Here is an 18087-nt window from a genome sequence, read left to right as displayed (position 1 = left end):
TTTATGTCTGCTCTCAACATTTGAATAGACTTTCAGATATCAATAACATGTATGAAGTGATATTCATGTGAAGATTTATGAAGGTTTTATAAAAGCACAATCAACTTATTTATGAGTATCAGAAAGTCTGGTCAAACTATATTGTACCATTATTAATATTTTAGATTGTCAATTATTTATTGTTCATCACGTTAATATAATTTGAAGATATCAATCTAAAATGATCATGCTTTCTTGAAAGTATCTTCAAAAGGGTATCTTTTCAGACTGAATCTTGAAGATAACATTGGATTAAAAGTTTATATCTTCATTTAAAGTATTTACCATTTACTTTTATTTGTTAAAAACAGTGTGGGTTAGATCTATAAATTGAGATGAATAAGCACTTTTTAAATAGTACACATTTTTATTAGTCAGATTTGAATGGCATTTGATAAAGATATAAACAAAGGGGACACCCGGATTTGAACCAGGGACCTCTCGATCTGCAGTCGAATGCTCTACCACTGAGCTATATCCCCATGCAAAAATTAATTACATTACTTGTTTAGTAATGTGTTATAGAAAATGTACAGAATTTAGTAAAAAAAAAAATTATGTAACAATAATTTTGTCAAATATTTTTGTATTTATTTATCATTAATTACTGCTCTTTACATTTGAATGGTCTTTCAGATACTAACAAACTGTCTATGAAGTGATATACATGCAAATTTAAATATTTATCGAGGTTTATAAAAGCACAATCAACTTATTTATGACTATCAGAAAGTCTGGTAAAACTACATTGTACCGTTAATAATATTTTAGTCAATTATTTGTTGTTCCTAATGTTAATATCATTTAAAGGACATCATTCTAAAGTTATCATGCTTTCTTAAAAGTTTCCTCAAAAGGTTATTTTTTCACACTCAATCTTAAGGATTACATTGGGCTAGCAGTTTACATTATTATGAGAAGTATTTACAATGTACTCTTACTTGTTTAAAATCAGCATGGGTTAGGTCTATAAATTGACATGAATAATTATAATCAATAAGCACTTCTTAAATACTACACATGTTATTAGTCAGGTTTGAATGACATTTCATAAGGTATAAACAAAGGGGTCACACGGATTTGAACCAAGGACTTCTTGATCTGCAGTCAATTGCTCTACCACTAAGCTATAACCCAATGGAAAACAAGTTTTCAAAGCATTTTATGTACAGTTTGTTATATAAAATGTATAGAATTTAGTACAAAATTAATTATGTAATAATAATTTGTTAAACTATTTGTGTTTTTATTTATGACTAATGTCTACTTTTGACATTTGACCGAAACTTCATATATCAACAAACTGTGTATGAAGTGATATGCATGAAAATGTGAAGATTTTTGGAGGCTTTATAAAAGCACAATACACATATATCGCTACCAGAAAATCTGGTCAAACGATATTGTAACATTATTAATATTGTAGTCAATTATTTGTCTTTCTTAATGTTAATATAATTTGAGGATATCATACTAAAGTTATCATGCTTTCTTGAAAGTTTCCTCAAAGGGCTATTTTTTTCACACTCAATCTTCAGGATCACATTTGGCTAACAGTTTATATCTTTATGTAAAGTATTTACAATGTACTTTTATTTGTTTAGAAATAGTGTTGGTTAGATGTATAAATTGACATGAGTAATTACAATCAACAGGCACATTTTTAAGTTAGATTTGAATGGCATTTCCTAAATACAAGGGTATTATTAAAGGAGAAACCTGGATTTGAACCAGGGACCTCTAAAACTGCAATCAAATACTCCAACAATGATTTATAGCCCCACTGACAATTGCCATATACTTTCAGTTTTGTAAGGTTTGTTATCTAAAAAGTATAGAATTTAGTAATAACTAAATAAAATAAAAAATATGTAATAATAATTTGGTAAAATGTTTTTGTATTTATTTATCATTTATGTCTGCTCTCTACATTTGAATAGACTTTCAGATATCAATAACATGTATGAAGTGATATTCATGTGAAGATTTATGGAGGTTTTATAAAAGCACAATCAACTTATTTATGACTATCAGAAAGTCTGGTCAAACTATATTATACCATTATTAATATTTTAGATAGTAAATTATTTATTGTTTATCACAATAATATAATTTGAGGATATCAATCTAAAATGATCATGCTTTCTTGAAAGTATCTTCAAAAGGTTATCTTTTCACACTCAATCTTGAAGATAACATTGGATTAGAAGCTTATATCTTCATGTAAAGTATTATCAATTTACTTTTATTTGTTTAAAAACAGTGTGGGTTAGATCTATAAATTGAGATTAATAATTATAATCAATTAGCACTTTTTAAATACTACACATTTTTATTAGTCAGATTTGAATGGCATTTGATAAAGATATAAACAAAGGGGACACCCGGATTTGAACCAGGGACCTCTCGATCTGCAGTCGAATGCTCTACCACTGAGCTATATCCCCATGGAAAATAGTTATATTACCTGTTTAGTAATGTGTGTTATAGAAAATGTACAGAATTTAGTAAAAACAAAATTATGTAACAATAATTTTGTCAAATATTTTTGTATTTATTTATGATTAATTACTACTCTTTAGATTTGAATGGTATTTCAGATACTAACAAACTGTCTATGACGTGATATACATGCAAATTTAAATATTTATGGAAGCTTTATAAAAGCACAATTAAAATACTACAAATTTATTATAGTTATTAAATGTTGTACCTCTTTGGTCACTATCACAATCATCTGTAATCCAGACGATAACTTCAGGGCCTAAACGCTGCACCAGTCTCTGCTCGTAATCGGTCAGATCTGCGACATAAGGTGCTCCACCTCTGGTAGCACGTGAAGAATTTTTTTCTTTTGCCAATTTGGCTTTGGCAAATCATTTAATGTCGTTGTACCTTTTCTTTATCTGGTCATCGTCCTTTTCCCCAGGTCCCTGAGCACTGACAGCATTGCTGATACGAGTCCAGATACTTTTTTTTCGGATACTGGAAGTTTGCTTCACACGACAACCAAATAAATAGTCATATGAGTCGAGAACCATATCAAGAAGAACCAGGTTCTGCTGGTGTGAGAAGTGTGGATTCTTCGATTTGTTTGTCTGTGAATCCAATCAAGAAGTAGCCATACTTAATTTTTAAATAAAAATAAAAGTCTTCGAAAAGCTTCAGGTTCGGGAATTATGAAGTCTGACAAAATAGATAAATTGTACTTTATATAGTGCTGCAATAAGTTCCCGTGACAAATCTGACATTTGTGACACCTACAGTCACGTGGGACAAACATGACTGACAAGTTGTAAGCAAATAATAGTACATTTGCAACTAGCGAGGCGTCAGATGTATGAATCATTCACCTGCGCTCGATGCGGATTAGACGCAAGATTTTTTAGGATGTTTTTTAGTACATATGGCGGGCGGGCAGCATCTCGCTAGCTGTGAGTTCGAGCGAGTCAACCAGACATGTTGTTGTCGAGAAAATTGACGCTTTAGTACATGGAGCCCTATATATACAAGTGAAGTATTTACAATGTGTGTTTAATGTGTGTTTTACAATATGTGTTTAAAAATAGTTTTGGTTAGATTTATACATTGATAAGAATAATTACTATCAATAATCAGACTTTTTAAATACACATTTTTAAAAGTCATATTTGAATGGCATTTTCTAAATATCAAGATATAAGCAAAGGGGGACACTCAGATTTCAAACAGGGACATTTCTATGTGCAGTTGAATGCTCTTCTAATGAGCTACATCCCCACAGAAAGCAACTTTTTTATTGTCTTTTTTTATTGTCTTTTTTTGTAATGTTTGTTATCTAAAAATTTTCGAATTTAGTAAAAAAATAAAATAAAAAATAGGTAATATAATTTGGTACACTCTGATGCTGGACCAGCTTTTACATCTACTCTAGCACAAGATTGGGCTAAATCTTTTGATATTAAATGGAAAATCAGTGCACCTTATCATCCTCAAATAAGTTTTAGAAAAAAAAATGCTGAGGTAAAACAACTTTTAACCAAGTTACTAACTAACCGCCCAAAACAGTGGTATCCATTGTTAACTTATGTACAAGTTTGATTGAACATTGTACCTTCTGCTATTTCTGGAAGAACACCTTGTCAATTATGATATGATTTACCTATGAATACAGTGTTTAATACTGGGCACATTTCTACACCAGGGAGATTAGAGCAATTATCTCTTTTACAAGAAATGCGTGATTGTTTTGCATGACCTGCTTATACACCTAATCTATTGTCAGCTTGGACACAAAAGGTTGGTTAGTTTGTTCAGGAGAGAGTACAATCTGCAAAACCTTGACGTAAAAGGTAAAGAGTGTGATTAATTTAAGGACATTAGTTATAGAAGGCAAACAAGGCAAATACCAGATTGTCAGTATTGATCATTTGAAACCTGCTTCTAAATTTGAGACAAAAGATGAGAAACTCCTTGACTTACTCTCAGTGGCTGACACTGGACGAAGCAAATCAGATAAATAATCAATTGCAAATTATGTTATTTGAATCTAATCCAGAGACTATGACACCCTTATATTATAATGTAGAGAAGAAGAAGAACAGGTGGATGAAACAGATTATTTTAGAACTTCAACACCAGTTACACGATTCTATCCTGTTGTACCAGTCATAAGTATTATATTATCTGCAAGAACATTGATTCAGCAGCAAGGTCTGAGCACTTTTAAGTACTAATTCAATTATAAACAACTCAAACTACTGGGATATGCAATACTAATACCTTTTGCAATTATGGTTCTTTTAATTTCAACCTGTATGATAGTCTTTCGTCTACAGTGGAATCATCTTGCAATAAGTCCTGGAGCTGTTCTGCCACGGAATCAGCCTAAAACTCATGAAGATCCAACGATTTAAAGAATAAAGAGATCTGTGCATTACAGTCTCCAACCTGTAGAGATAAAGACCTTTAGACTACCGCAAGGTATGTGCTGTAAGCCATTTTCAAAACCTTTAGTACAAAAACAAAAAGTATTAGGAATATCTTGTGGTACTTCTAGATTCAACTTTTATATCAAAGAAAGAAAATTTGTTAAAGAACTTATAAATGGACAAATGAAAATGATACAAGCTAAGACTTTAGAATATGACTTACCTTTACAAGAATACTGGAAGCAAAAGACATAAAGAGAAAAAAAATGTGTTTTGCAACATTTTCACATTGCTATTATGTAGACTTCCAAGGGACAAGAAGATGGTTTACTAAAGAGATTAAAGTTAAATATAAAGCATATCCTATATTTTATCTAAACACAGGGTTTCCTTCCTAGTTATCATAATAAATCTTGTATAGAATTGTGGAAGGGGCTAAAGAGGAAGACTACAGAGTACCGGAAGGAGTTGAATCTTATAATGGAGCAGTGTTTTGTACTAATACACTGTATTCAGCATGGTGTATGCCAGATTCACATACAGATGAAGGATTTTAACAATTATTTGAGAAGCTTCAACTTGAAGTAGCAAGCATTACCTAGACAATGGAGATAATGAAATGTTTTTGAATCTAAAGAAATGGGACACATGTATAAGGCCTAGATATCCAATGTTTTTAAATACAACATATTACAGTCACTCATGCAAAGCAGAGAATAACCTTTGTAATATAACAACTGAAAGTCTAATCGCACCAAGCAGTCGCAACCCAAACATAAAAACAAACTGGTATAGATGTTCAGACTGTTCCTACCACTTGAATCTTATGGGAAACTATTTCCAGTGGTAGCCTAAACAAATAGATTGAGGATTTCTTCATTAGGCTGGCCTGGGTTTTGGTGTATGGCAAAACACCATATTATTAAAGGTGATTATGTTGTTTACTACCTGTTCCAGAAATGTCTTACAGTAAACATTGTCCAGTAAATGTAGTAATAGAAAGGATAAAATTACAAATGGAAGCCAAAATAGTAACAGATAAAATATAATGTAACTATACTTCCTGTGTGAAACAAAATGTTGCAAATATGGCTTATGATAAAACTGCCTGGGGTACTAATAATACATTTAATAATATCATATCATTTTCATTGTCAAAACTTTAATAAAAATAATTTCAACAAAAAATAAATAAATATATCTTATATTTTTATAGAGGATGTAATTGCAGATGTTTGTAATAGAGAAAGAAAAACAAAAGGCAAGGTAATTAATGTCTAATGCTGAAATTATTTCATGATTTAGATAGAGAATACAATTTTAAACAACTTTCCAATTGACTTCTATTATTTGATTTGCTTCCTTCTCTTGTTATCCTTTGCTGAAAGGTTTATCTAGGCAAGCTCATCAGCAGCAAAGAACATTGGTTCTAGCTGCTGATTGGTCGCAGCATATAAATACCGATTTTCATTGCCTCAGACATGTGTTCAGTTAGAAACCAGTAGTGCATTGCTGCTTCTTCAACAAATGATACCAAAAGAATAAAACAAATTAGATAGAAGTAAATTAGAAAGTTATTTAAAATTGTATTCTCTATCTGAATCATTAAAGAAAAAATGTGGGTTTCATGCAGTATTTGTTGTCAGTGAAATATCAGATTTTAATGATGTGCACATTTTTTTTATATTTACACTTATTGAGTCACCAGCTCCTGCTGAGCATGTGCAAGAATTCACAGAATATACATATATGCATTTGTGATTGGCTGATGGCTGTCACATGATACAGGGGGAATGGAACTAGACATAACTTTGACATTTTCCAGAAACAAATTATACTACTAATTTATGCTGCTCCGGAGTCCCATTGTTTCAGGCTCATAAGACCACTGCTCCTTAACCTGTCCGTTAGTGAGCAGGGGGCGGCATTGCAAGAGATGCTTGTGCAATGATAAATACCGATAGCGTATGCTGTCGGCATTTAGTGATGTCAAGAGGACGATTCGCTATAGCGAATTATGTCTACTCAACATTTGGTAAATTTACCCTTAATATTGTTTTGTCTTTTTATCATGCATTTGTTAATTATGCAAATCTGCTGTAGTTACTGGTCCTTTGAAAAAAACAGATGGTAACTTTAATGTCAGCAGCAATGTCAGATTTCACAATGCTGAGCCATCAGTGTAATAAATAGCAGAATAGTAATTATTTGGATATGATTGTACATTCTAGTTTGAGGGTTGCTTTGGTACTGCTAAGTCATCTAGAGGTGGCATATTTTTTATCATGTACAAAATGTACCTGTGGGTCTTCCAAAATAGAAAACCAATGTATTCATCTATTTTTAGTCTCTTCTAGTCTGGTATAGTTTTGTAAGTTATGAAGTGCAATCTGTCTTGATTTTAACATTGTTATATTAAAGGGCCATGATACCCAAATGTTGAAACACGTGAAAGTGATGCAGCAAAATTAAAAAAAAGCTGACTACAAAATATCACCTGAACATCTCTATGTAAAAAAGAAAGATATTTTACCTCAAATTTCCTAAGTATTCAAATTTCATTGCAAAGGACTTTAAGCAGCAAATCAGTATGTCTGTCCCAGGACAGCAGAAGGATTGAGCTTTGTGCACACTCATTTTATTTCCCTATTCCGTGTAAGGAAGTTTACAATGAAATATCATGAGATAAGTCAAATCTTATGAGATCACAGTAAGATAGTTCATGACCTCAGCACTGCTGATGCTGATTGGCTGTGTTCATTTCTTCATATAATGGGCAGCAGCTGAATTATAACTTTTTATACAGAACTTACTCTGCTGAGCTGAGGAAATTGTGAGGTAAAATATCTTCCTTTTTTACATAGAGATGCTCAGGTGATATTTTCCTGTCAGCTTTTTACAGTTATACTGCATCAGTTTCAATGGATTTAGCATATGAGTATTATGTCCCTTTAACAGCTGATAAAAGCTTCTCTTTCACAGTAAATTGTATCTCTGTTTGTGAATATACATGAGATAGAAGTGCTATGGGAATTGTCTCATTTGCATTAAGCAGCCTAACATAAGCTGCTGTTGGTGATGCATTAATGTATATTGAAAGAGCTTTAGCACTATCTTTTTGTGCTATGTACTCTGTATTAATGCATTTTTTTTAAACAAAATGTATAGTTTTGCTTATTTTTAAATGACATTGCTCTGATTTTCAGACTCCTATCCAAGCCCCAAAGTTTTAGGAGAATACTGATGTATACCTACTTCAGCTTGCTCCTGTTTGTGTAAAGTCTTTTCATATACAGAAGAAGGGGAATGGGGGGGTGTCTGGTATTTAGCCACTTTCCCTGGGTGTTCCTGATAACAATATGAACATTGCTAAACTGGGAGCTTCTAAGTACGTTTTTAAACTGTTTTATACTGGATTTTTATATCAGTATCTGTCTATATTATTCTTTATAGTAGTGTCTATTACATGCAGTTATATGAAAATGGGTGTATACTGTCCCTTTAAGTGCATCCTCTTCCAGAGTTGTCCATTGAAAGGGTGTTTTTGTTTTTTGTTTCAGATTTTATCTCCCTTGAATGTGTGGCATGCAAAGGTACAATTAACACATTGAAATCAGCTATAAAAAACATTGCATAATTCAGTAATCCAATTATGCTACGTAGTTGTTTTAAAGAATGTGGACATGTTAAAGGGACAGTCAACACCAGAATTTTTGTTGCTTAAAAAGAAAGATAATCCCTTTATTAACCATTCCCCAGTTTTACATAACCAACCCAGTTATAATAATACACGTTTTACCTCTGTAATTACCATCTACCTAAGTTTCTGCTGATTGTCTCCTTATTTCAGTTCTTTTGACAGACCTGCATTTTAAAATAAAATTTAAAAATTGTTTAAAATGACATGCCCTTTTTAAAGTGAATGTAAATTTTGATGCTAAAGTGCCCGGTTTTTAAAAATTCGATTAAAAACAGGGGCACTTTAATTCACCAAAATTTACATTTCACTCGTGTTGTAAAAAAATACTTACCTTTTAAACTTGACAGCTGCTCCAGCTTCCTCAGAAATGATGGATGGGTCATCCTCCAACCACGGCTTCCCCCCCTGGGGAATCAGTGTCTGATTCAATGCCGTGATTGGAGGAAGCTGGATTCCACATTTTAGACCCAGGAAGAGGCTTTGCGACGGGTGGAGGAAGCTGGAGCGGCTGCCAAGATTAAAAGGTGAGTATTTTTTTACAACACAAGTGAAATGTAAATTTTGATGAATTAAAGTGCCCCTGTTTTTAATCGAACTTTTAAAAACCGGGCACTTTAGCATCAAAATTTACATTCACTTTAAATTATGAAAGTGTTTTTTGGACTTGACTGCTCCTTTTTCTTTCAAACTCTCAGATAAACCTTACTCAGATCTCCCTTTCAGAAAATTGAAATCCCAAAAAAGTAATTGTCTCGCAATTTGAGATTTCTTTAGTGATACAACGTAACCTGCATTATGCAATATTGTCATTATCTTATCAAAGATTTCTATGTGTTCATCTTCACTATCATGTGAAAAATATATATCATTCACATATACTTCAATTTCTGGAAATTAACGGCTAGATTTAGAGTTTGGCGGTAGCCGTCAAAACCAGCGTTAGAGGCTCCTAACGCTGGTTTTGGGCTACCGCTGGTATTTGGAGTCAGTCAGGAAAGGGTCAAACGCTCATTTTGCAGCCGCGACTTTTCCATACCGCAGATCCCCCTACGCCATTTGCGTATCCTATCTTTTCAATGGGATCTTTCTAACGCCGGTATTTAGAGTCGTGGCTGAAGTGAGCGTTAGAAATCTAACAACAAAACTCCAGCCGCAGAAAAAAGTCAGGAGTTAAGAGCTTTGTGGGCTAACGCTGGTTCATAAAGCACTTAACTACTGTGCTCTAAAGTACACTAACACCCATAAACTACCTATGTCCCCCGAAACCGAGGTCCCCCCACATCGCCGCAACTCGATTAAATTTTTTTAACCCCTAATCTGCCGACCGCACACCGTCGCCAGCTACGTTATACTTATGTACCCCTAATCTGCTGCCCCTAACACCGCCGAGCCCTATATTATATTTATTAACCCCTAATCTGCCCCCCTCAACTTCGCCGACACCTACCTACACTTATTAACCCCTAATCTGCCGACCGGACCGCGCCGCTACTATAATAAAGTTATTAACCCCTAATCCGCCTCACTCCCGCCTCAATAACCCTATAATAAATAGTATTAACCCCTAATCTGCCCTCCCTAACCTCACCGACACCTAACTTCAAGTATTAACCCCTAATCTGCCGACCGGATCTCGCCGCTACTATAATAAATGTATTAACCCCTAAAGCTAAGTCTAACCCTAACACCCCCCTAAGTTAAATATAATTTAAATCTAACTAAATAAATTAACTCTTATTAAATAAATGAGTCCTATTTAAAGCTAAATACTTACCTTAAAATAAACCCTAATATAGCTACAATATAACGAATAATTATATTGTAGCTATTTTAGGATTAATATTTATTTTACAGGCAACTATGTATTTATTTTAACCAGGTACAATAGCTATTAAATAGTTAAGAACCATTTAATAGTTACCTAGTTAAAATAATTACAAAATTACCTGTAAAATAAATCCTAACCTAAGTTACAATTAAACCTAACACTACACTATCAATAAATAAATTAAATTAAATACATACAATTAAACCTAACACTACACTATCAATAAATTAATTAAATTAAATACCTACAATTATCTACAATTAAACCTAACACTACACTATCAATAAATTAATTAAATACAATACCTACAAATAAATACAATGAAATAAACTAACTAAAGTACAAAAAATAAAAAAGAACTAAGTTACAAAAAATAAAAAAATATTTACAAACATTAGAAAAATATTACAACAATTTTAAACTAATTACACCTACTCTAAGCCCCCTAATAAAATAACAAAGACCCCCAAAATAAAAAAAATGCCCTACCCTATTCTAAAATTAAAATAGAAAAGCTCTTTTACCTTACCAGCCCTTAAAAGGGCCATTTGCGGGGCATGCCCCAAAGAATTCAGCTCTTTTGCCTGTAAAAAAAAGCATATAATACCCCCCCAACATTACAACCCACCACCCACATACCCCTAATCTAACCCAAACCCCCCTTAAATAAACCTAACACTAAGCCCCTGAAGATCTTCCTACCTTATCTTCACCACACCGGCTATCAGCAATCCGTCCAGGCTCCGATGTCTTGATCCAAGCCCAAGCGGGGGGCTGAAGACATCCATCCTCTGGCTGAAGTCTTGATCCAAGCGGGCAGAAGAGGACATCTGGACCAGCAAACATCTTCATCCAGGCGGCATCTTCTATGTTCTTCCATCCGATGACGACCGGCTGATCTTCAAGACCTCCAGCGCGGATCCATCCTCTTCTTCCGACGACTAGACGACGAATGAAGGTTCCTTTAAGGGACATCATCAGAGATGGCGTCCCTCGAATTCCGATTGGCTGATAGGATTCTATCAGCCAATCGTAATTAAGGTGGGAAAATTCTGATTGGCTGATGGAATCAGCCAATCAGATTCAAGTTCAATCCGATTGGCTGATCCAATCAGCCAATCAGATTGAGCTCACATTCTATTGGCTGTTCCGATCAGCCAATAGAATGCGAGCTCAATCTGATTGGCTGATCGGATCAGCCAATCGGATTGAACTTGAATCTGATTGGCTGATTCCATCAGCCAATCAGAATTTTCCTACCTTAATTCCGATTGGCTGATAGAATCCTATCAGCCAATCAGAATTCGAGGGACGCCATCTTGGATGACGTCCCTTAAAGGAACCGTCATTCGTCGGGAAGTCGTCTGTGAAGATGGATGTTCCGCGTCGGCGGGATGAACTACATGAATCCGGAAGAAAGAAGATTGAAGATGCCGCTTGATAGAAGACTTCAGTCGGATCATGGACCTCTTCAGCTCCCACTTGGATGAAGACTTCAGCCGGATCATGGACATCTTCAGCCCCCCGCTTGGGCTTGGATCAAGACATCGGAGGCTCTTCTGGATCGATCGGTGAACCCGGCGTGGTGAAGACAAGGTAGGGAGATCTTCAGGGGCTTAGTGTTAGGTTTATTTAAGGGGGGTTTGGGTTAGATTAGGGGTATGTGGGTGGTGGGTTGTAATGTTGGGGGGGTATTGTATGTTTTTTTTTACAGGCAAAAGAGCTGAATTCTTTGGGGCATGCCCCGCAAAGGGCCCTTTTCAGGGCTGGTAAGGTAAAAGAGCTTTTCTATTTTAATTTTAGAATAGGGTAGGGCATTTTTTTATTTTGGGGGTCTTTGTTATTTTATTAGGGGGCTTAGAGTAGGTGTAATTAGTTTAAAATTTTTGTAATATTTTTCTAATGTTTGTAAATATTTTTTTATTTTTTGTACTTTAGTTAGTTTATTTAATTGTATTTATTTGTAGGTATTGTATTTAATTAAACTATAGTGTAGTGTTAGGTTTAATTGTAACTTAGGTTAGGATTTATTTTAGAGGTAATTTTGTAATTATTTTAACTAGGTAACTATTAAATAGTTATTAACTATTTAATAGCTATTGTACCTGGTTAAAATAAATACAAAGTTGCCTGTAAAATAAATATAAATCCTAAAATAGCTACAATATAATTATAATTTATATTGTAGCTATATTAAGGATTTATTTTACAGGTAAGTATTTAGCTTTAAATAGGAATAATTTATTTAATAAGAGTTAATTTATTTTGTTAGATTTAAATTATATTTAATTTAGGGGAGTGTTAGTGTTAAGGTTAGACTTAGCTTTAGAGGTTAATACATTTATTATAGTAGCGGCGAGATCCGGTCGGCAGATTAGGGGTTAATAAGTGTAGGTAGGTGGAGGTGACATTGGGGCGGCAGATTAGGGGTTAATAAATATAATATAGGGGTCGGCGGTGTTAGGGGCAGCAGATTAGGGGTACATAGGGATAACGTAGGTTGCGGCGGTGTACGGAGCGGCAGATTAGGGGTTAATAATAATATGCAGGGGTCAGCGATAGCCGAGTCGGCAGATTAGGGGTTAATAAATATAATATAGGGGTCGGCGATGTTAGGCGCAGCAGATTAGGGGTACATAGGGATAACGTAGGTTGCGGCTGTGTACGGAGCGGCAGATTAGGGGTTAATAATAATATGCAGGGGTCAGCGATAGCGGGGGCGGCAGATTAGGGGTTAATAAGTGTAAGGTTAGGGGTGTTTAGACTCAGGGTACATGTTAGGGTGTTAGGTGCAGACTTAGGAAGTGTTTCCCCATAGGAAACAATGAGGCTGCGTTAGGAGCTGAACGCTGCTTTTTTGAAGGTGTTAGGTTTTTTTTCAGCTCAAACAGCCCCATTGTTTCCTATGGGGGAATCGTGCACGAGCACGTTTTTGAAGCTGGCCGCGTCCGTAAGCACCGCTGGTATTGAGAGTTGCAGTGGCGGTAAATATGCTCTACGCTCCCTTTTTTGGAGCCTAACGCAGCCCTTCTGTGAACTCTAAATACCAGCGGTATTTAAAAGGTGCGGGGAAAAAAAAGCATCCGAAAGATAGTAAATTCACTACATCTGAAGTAAATAATGCACTTGAACTAACTAATAATTTTCTTGAGTAATAGGATGACTCAAAAATTTATTAGCTAAGTCTAACATAAGTTTTCCTTTGCAAACTGTGCAAAATGGAAGGTGCATGTGTATTTTGTGTTACTACCCTTGGAGTTACTCGGTTAAATTCCCTATAATCTAACACCATCCTACAACTTAAGTACAGTCTGGTTTTGGAACTGGATAGACCGCAAGTTTTTCTGACTGTATTGTTCTTTTAGTACTCCTTGTTTAAGTAAATAATCAAAGACTTTCTGTATATATGGAATAGCTGCACTATTAATTTTATACTGTGCTTGCTTCTTAGGAACTACTGTTCTTGTAGCTAAATGATGACTTATTCCTTTATGACGTCCAACCTGATTTTCCAATCATTTAAATTTTTTTATTTTTTTTAAAATAATTTTTATTGAGGTAATAAGTAATAACAATAGAACAAACAATATGTCCAGGCACGGATCAGGAATAATAAAGACACTAAGACATTTCTCATCCAAGAAATAAATGTGGGCTAAAACATTGGTGCACCACTGAAGTAGTTGTTCTCACAATATCTAACCCATATTGATGTCATATATACATATAAATAATAGTAGAACAGTTGACAAGCGTTATAATACCATTTCTGTCACCATGAAAGGAAAAGGTAAAATAAAATATAAGAAACACAGGTGGCTGGAACATATATCAATGAGACCTCAATTTTTATATTATTCAACTAATGATCCTTATCTTGGGATAAGAAGTATTTTATACACTATAAACGATAGGAGATAGGGAATTGTCTTTTAACCAACCTCTCAGAGGTCTGAGTATGTGGGGGGGGGGAATGCAGCTGGCAAGGGCCGCTCGTAATGAGGGGAAGTGGAGGGCGGAGCCAATTAGGATACTGGGAAAATAAAAACTACAGGGCAAATTATCTTAATAGTTGTAGGAGCTCTAATCTAACATCAGGAAGATGGTCATACATATCATACCATATATCTTAACTGAGCGCTATTATACAGAGAGGGGTCATATTTAAGTAGAAGGCTTAATCCAACATGTGATACAAGTAAATTCGCTGTCTATAAAATGAATGAGAGTATCTCTCATCAACATTATGTGGAGGGGGGACATTAGTATGTATAGAGTATAGGGGACTTCTGGGTGAGCCCCTCTCCTAGGGAAATGCCAGCTATAGGCGATGTGGGAAAAAGGAGTAGGGGTATGACCCGCAGGCAACAAGTACCGGCGGGAAAGGGAGGAGAGGGGCCCAACAGAAACAGATAATTTGTACTAATATTAAATTCAATATAGGTCATATCATTTCCTAGGAACAAAAATATAATAAAGCTTGCAATGTAACTCTCGCATGCATCCTTGGTATATAAAAAATGGGAGTCCTAATTAGGGACGACGTCACAACTGAGAAGTAGTATAGACTGTATCTGTGAGGCCCTGGTTGGCATGATATTAACTAGTGTATATGCTATACGTCGCCCATAACCATACACCACCAATAATGGAGGGATCAATATTTATAAACAGAGCAGTGTTTGGATCTTAGAATCAAGTAGTTTTAAATAAAGATATAGGCACCATCTGAGATGTTGTCATTCTAGTATAATAGTATAATACATCATGCTGGAAGTAGTATATATTGGCTCTAAATAGAGATGGCGGATATGTAGTTAATGACATAGGGATGTAAGTAAGCTAACTGGCAAAGAAACTAAATCAGGGTCTTTAGGATTAGAAAACCAGGAGATTTTAGAGAGGCACAATGTTAAACTAGGAGTATAACTGAGCGGCTGTGTTTAAATGAGCTTGTAAGCATTGGGTCCCGACTTATAACATTCATAATTGGTGCACAAAATTAAGCTAAGGGTTATTCAGATCCCAGAACACAAGGCATCATATAATGTTGTAAATATCCCTGCGAAGATTATAAACCTAGGAATAGAGGAATATGGGGAGTTACAATTAATAATCGTCTACACTAAGCTGGGTATAATTCTAACATACATATTCAGGTATATGGGTGCAATGAATCAAATGCAGACTTGAGACCTATGATGCATACAAAATATGGCATTAAACTACAGCAGAATGCAAAAGTAACTAAAAGTTAGATACAAGATGCCAGTATAAGTTTAGCTTCTTATAGTAAATATATGGTATAAATCAACCCCTAGTTCAAGTCAAATAATATACTGCTGGGGCTATAACAAACCTTTTGAAGCATGCATATGAATATAAAACACCTTAATACAATAATTAACATAATTGGTCAACGGTAAGGAAACTGTGGGAAGATAAACAGACAGGTGGCCTAAGCGAATGCTGTTCTGACTGGGAAAGGGAAATTGGCTATAAGATGGCTAAATGGTCACAAACGGAGCTTAGGGGACATCATATAAGGCAGTACAAGCATGACAACATCAACATTGTGTTGTGGGGATATGATAACCAAAAAGTCAACAAACGGTATGTAAAGTTTTCCCCCCCATTCAGGCAGTGTAGTACAATGGAACTTAAATATATATACTTGTGATAGGGATCAACTGGAGCTAGCAGAGGTATTAATCAAGTTTAGCTTATCATAAGTTATTAGCCCCTATCTACGTTAAGGTGGTATATTAAACGTTTCTATGTCCATTAGGGCTGCTACCAAATAAAGAACATGTACTGTCCCATGAGAAACTGTCCAGGCTTCGATCTTTAACCGACACCGCTTCTGCGTTGTTGATCTAGTCCGGAAGGAGTATGAGATGAGAATCTTCGCTGTGGAGGCTGATCTATTAAGCTGATGAGAAGAGCGACAGACGGGCCTGAAAGTCGTACCAACAGGTCAACGCCGCCATACAAAAGGTTAGTAGGATAGTCAAATCTCTGCGCAGATGGGTTGAGGCGTTTGGTACTGGGGTTAGATCGTGTCTTAGATTCGTTTTCTGGCCGATCCGATCTGCTTTATCTGCGGTACCTCAAGACATGTTTCGCTCCAATGCTCCAACTCTGTTAGGACCGGGCAGAGCAGTAAGGTATTGTCGTGTGGGGCTGTGTCCTGCTGTTCTATTATCCGCTGGTCAGAGACCACTTTGCCTGCTGCAAACTCATTCATGGGACCCTGGGGTAAAGCCATATCATACCGTGGAAGGCTCGCTTCCTGCCAGTCAGTATCCCCTATAACTTCTCTTGTCAGAATAGTGTGTTGAGACGGGGCCATCGCAGCTCTCAATTCGGCAACGAGAGCTTGCTGGTGATAGTCCATGGAGTACATTAAGGTGTGTAAAGCCGAAATAATTTGTTGCTCCATTAGAATGTTGTAGAAGAAAATGCTAGAGGAATTTCTCCGTCCGCCAGAATGCTGCGTAGGTAGTTTTAAATATGGTAGTGGAAGCTTAGTCGTGATCCCAGCCTGCTAGTGGGCCTCTGTGCTGGCTTTATGTCAATGGCATGTTACCCTACTTCCAAACTTCACAAACTATGTCCTAGAATGTGACAGGTACCCAGAATATAGTAATATAGATTCTCAGGTTGCCATAATATAGACTTTTAAAGATCAGATTTTAAGAGCTCTAAGACAGCACGTCCTGTAGCTTCGGTAGTTGGCTCCGCCCCCCCAATTATTTAAACATTTTAACATTTTTTTCAAACATAATTCTAAATTCTTAACATTAAATACTGCAGTATTATCTAATTGCATTTCTATTAATGCTTCTACGTCTATTTGCGTAGTTAAAACAATTTCATCTTCTTCCTGCGATGAAATAAAATGTGCTACATTCTCATTCTAAAGTATATATAGTTATATTCCTTCATGGTTCTTCTTTTAAGATTTTTGACTGAACTAAAGATATTTCTGCTTGTGTATCTAAATATCGCTCATAAATCTTTCCCTCATATTCTACTTTTAATTTTACTTCATTCATCTTTTGGTCTTCTGAGATGATAAGTAAAGATTTATTTATTTATCCTACTTTCTTAGTAGTAGCTGGGGTAACAGAAACTGCACTTCGTTCTTCAGTACGAGTTTCTTGCTCTTGATATCTTGTCCACCTGTGGCTCTTTTCGATATCTTACACTACCATTTCCAAATCCATATCTACCAGGAGTTCTTATAAATGGTCTCAATGTCCTGCAAGAAGTTTCTTCAGAAAATAAATCTGAAGATTTGCTTTGAGTTGTTTTAGAACAAATCTCACTGGTGTAAGTTGGAGGTGCCTGTGCGTAAGATGGTGGAGAACTAAACTTAGCCTGTTTTTGTGAATATTGCTCTCTTGCATTCTTTTTAACAAACTGAGCTCTGTTCCATTGTGGCTGGAAAACCTTTTCTCCTTTCCATTCTTTCTCTCGGATCTTTGAAGCTCCTATTGCTTCTTGAGTTAGGTCATTTCCTACAAGTGTATAAGTATGTCTTAATATTTCTGGCATTCTTTGTGCTCACTCTCCTACAGGTTAAGAGCTTATTTGTCTCTTTATAT

The 18087-nt window shown here is 35.3% G+C and overlaps 2 non-coding genes across 2 annotated transcripts; both read right to left on the bottom strand.

Annotated features, from left to right (window-relative positions):
• Positions 1–449: 449 nt before the first annotated feature.
• On the bottom strand, positions 450–521 carry TRNAC-GCA (transfer RNA cysteine (anticodon GCA)). Its single transcript has one exon. It is a non-coding gene; the product is annotated as a tRNA-Cys (tRNA).
• A 1893-nt stretch (positions 522–2414) lies between these two features.
• TRNAC-GCA (transfer RNA cysteine (anticodon GCA)) lies at positions 2415–2486 on the bottom strand. Its single transcript has one exon. It is a non-coding gene; the product is annotated as a tRNA-Cys (tRNA).
• Between the last annotated feature and the right edge of the window lie 15601 nt (positions 2487–18087).

The sequence above is a fragment of the Bombina bombina genome, chromosome 7, assembly GCF_027579735.1.
Source record: "Bombina bombina isolate aBomBom1 chromosome 7, aBomBom1.pri, whole genome shotgun sequence".
Taxonomy (NCBI): Eukaryota; Metazoa; Chordata; class Amphibia; order Anura; family Bombinatoridae; genus Bombina; species Bombina bombina.
The sequence above is the reverse complement of the archived record's forward strand: the minus strand, read 5'-3'. Positions and strand labels throughout refer to the sequence as shown.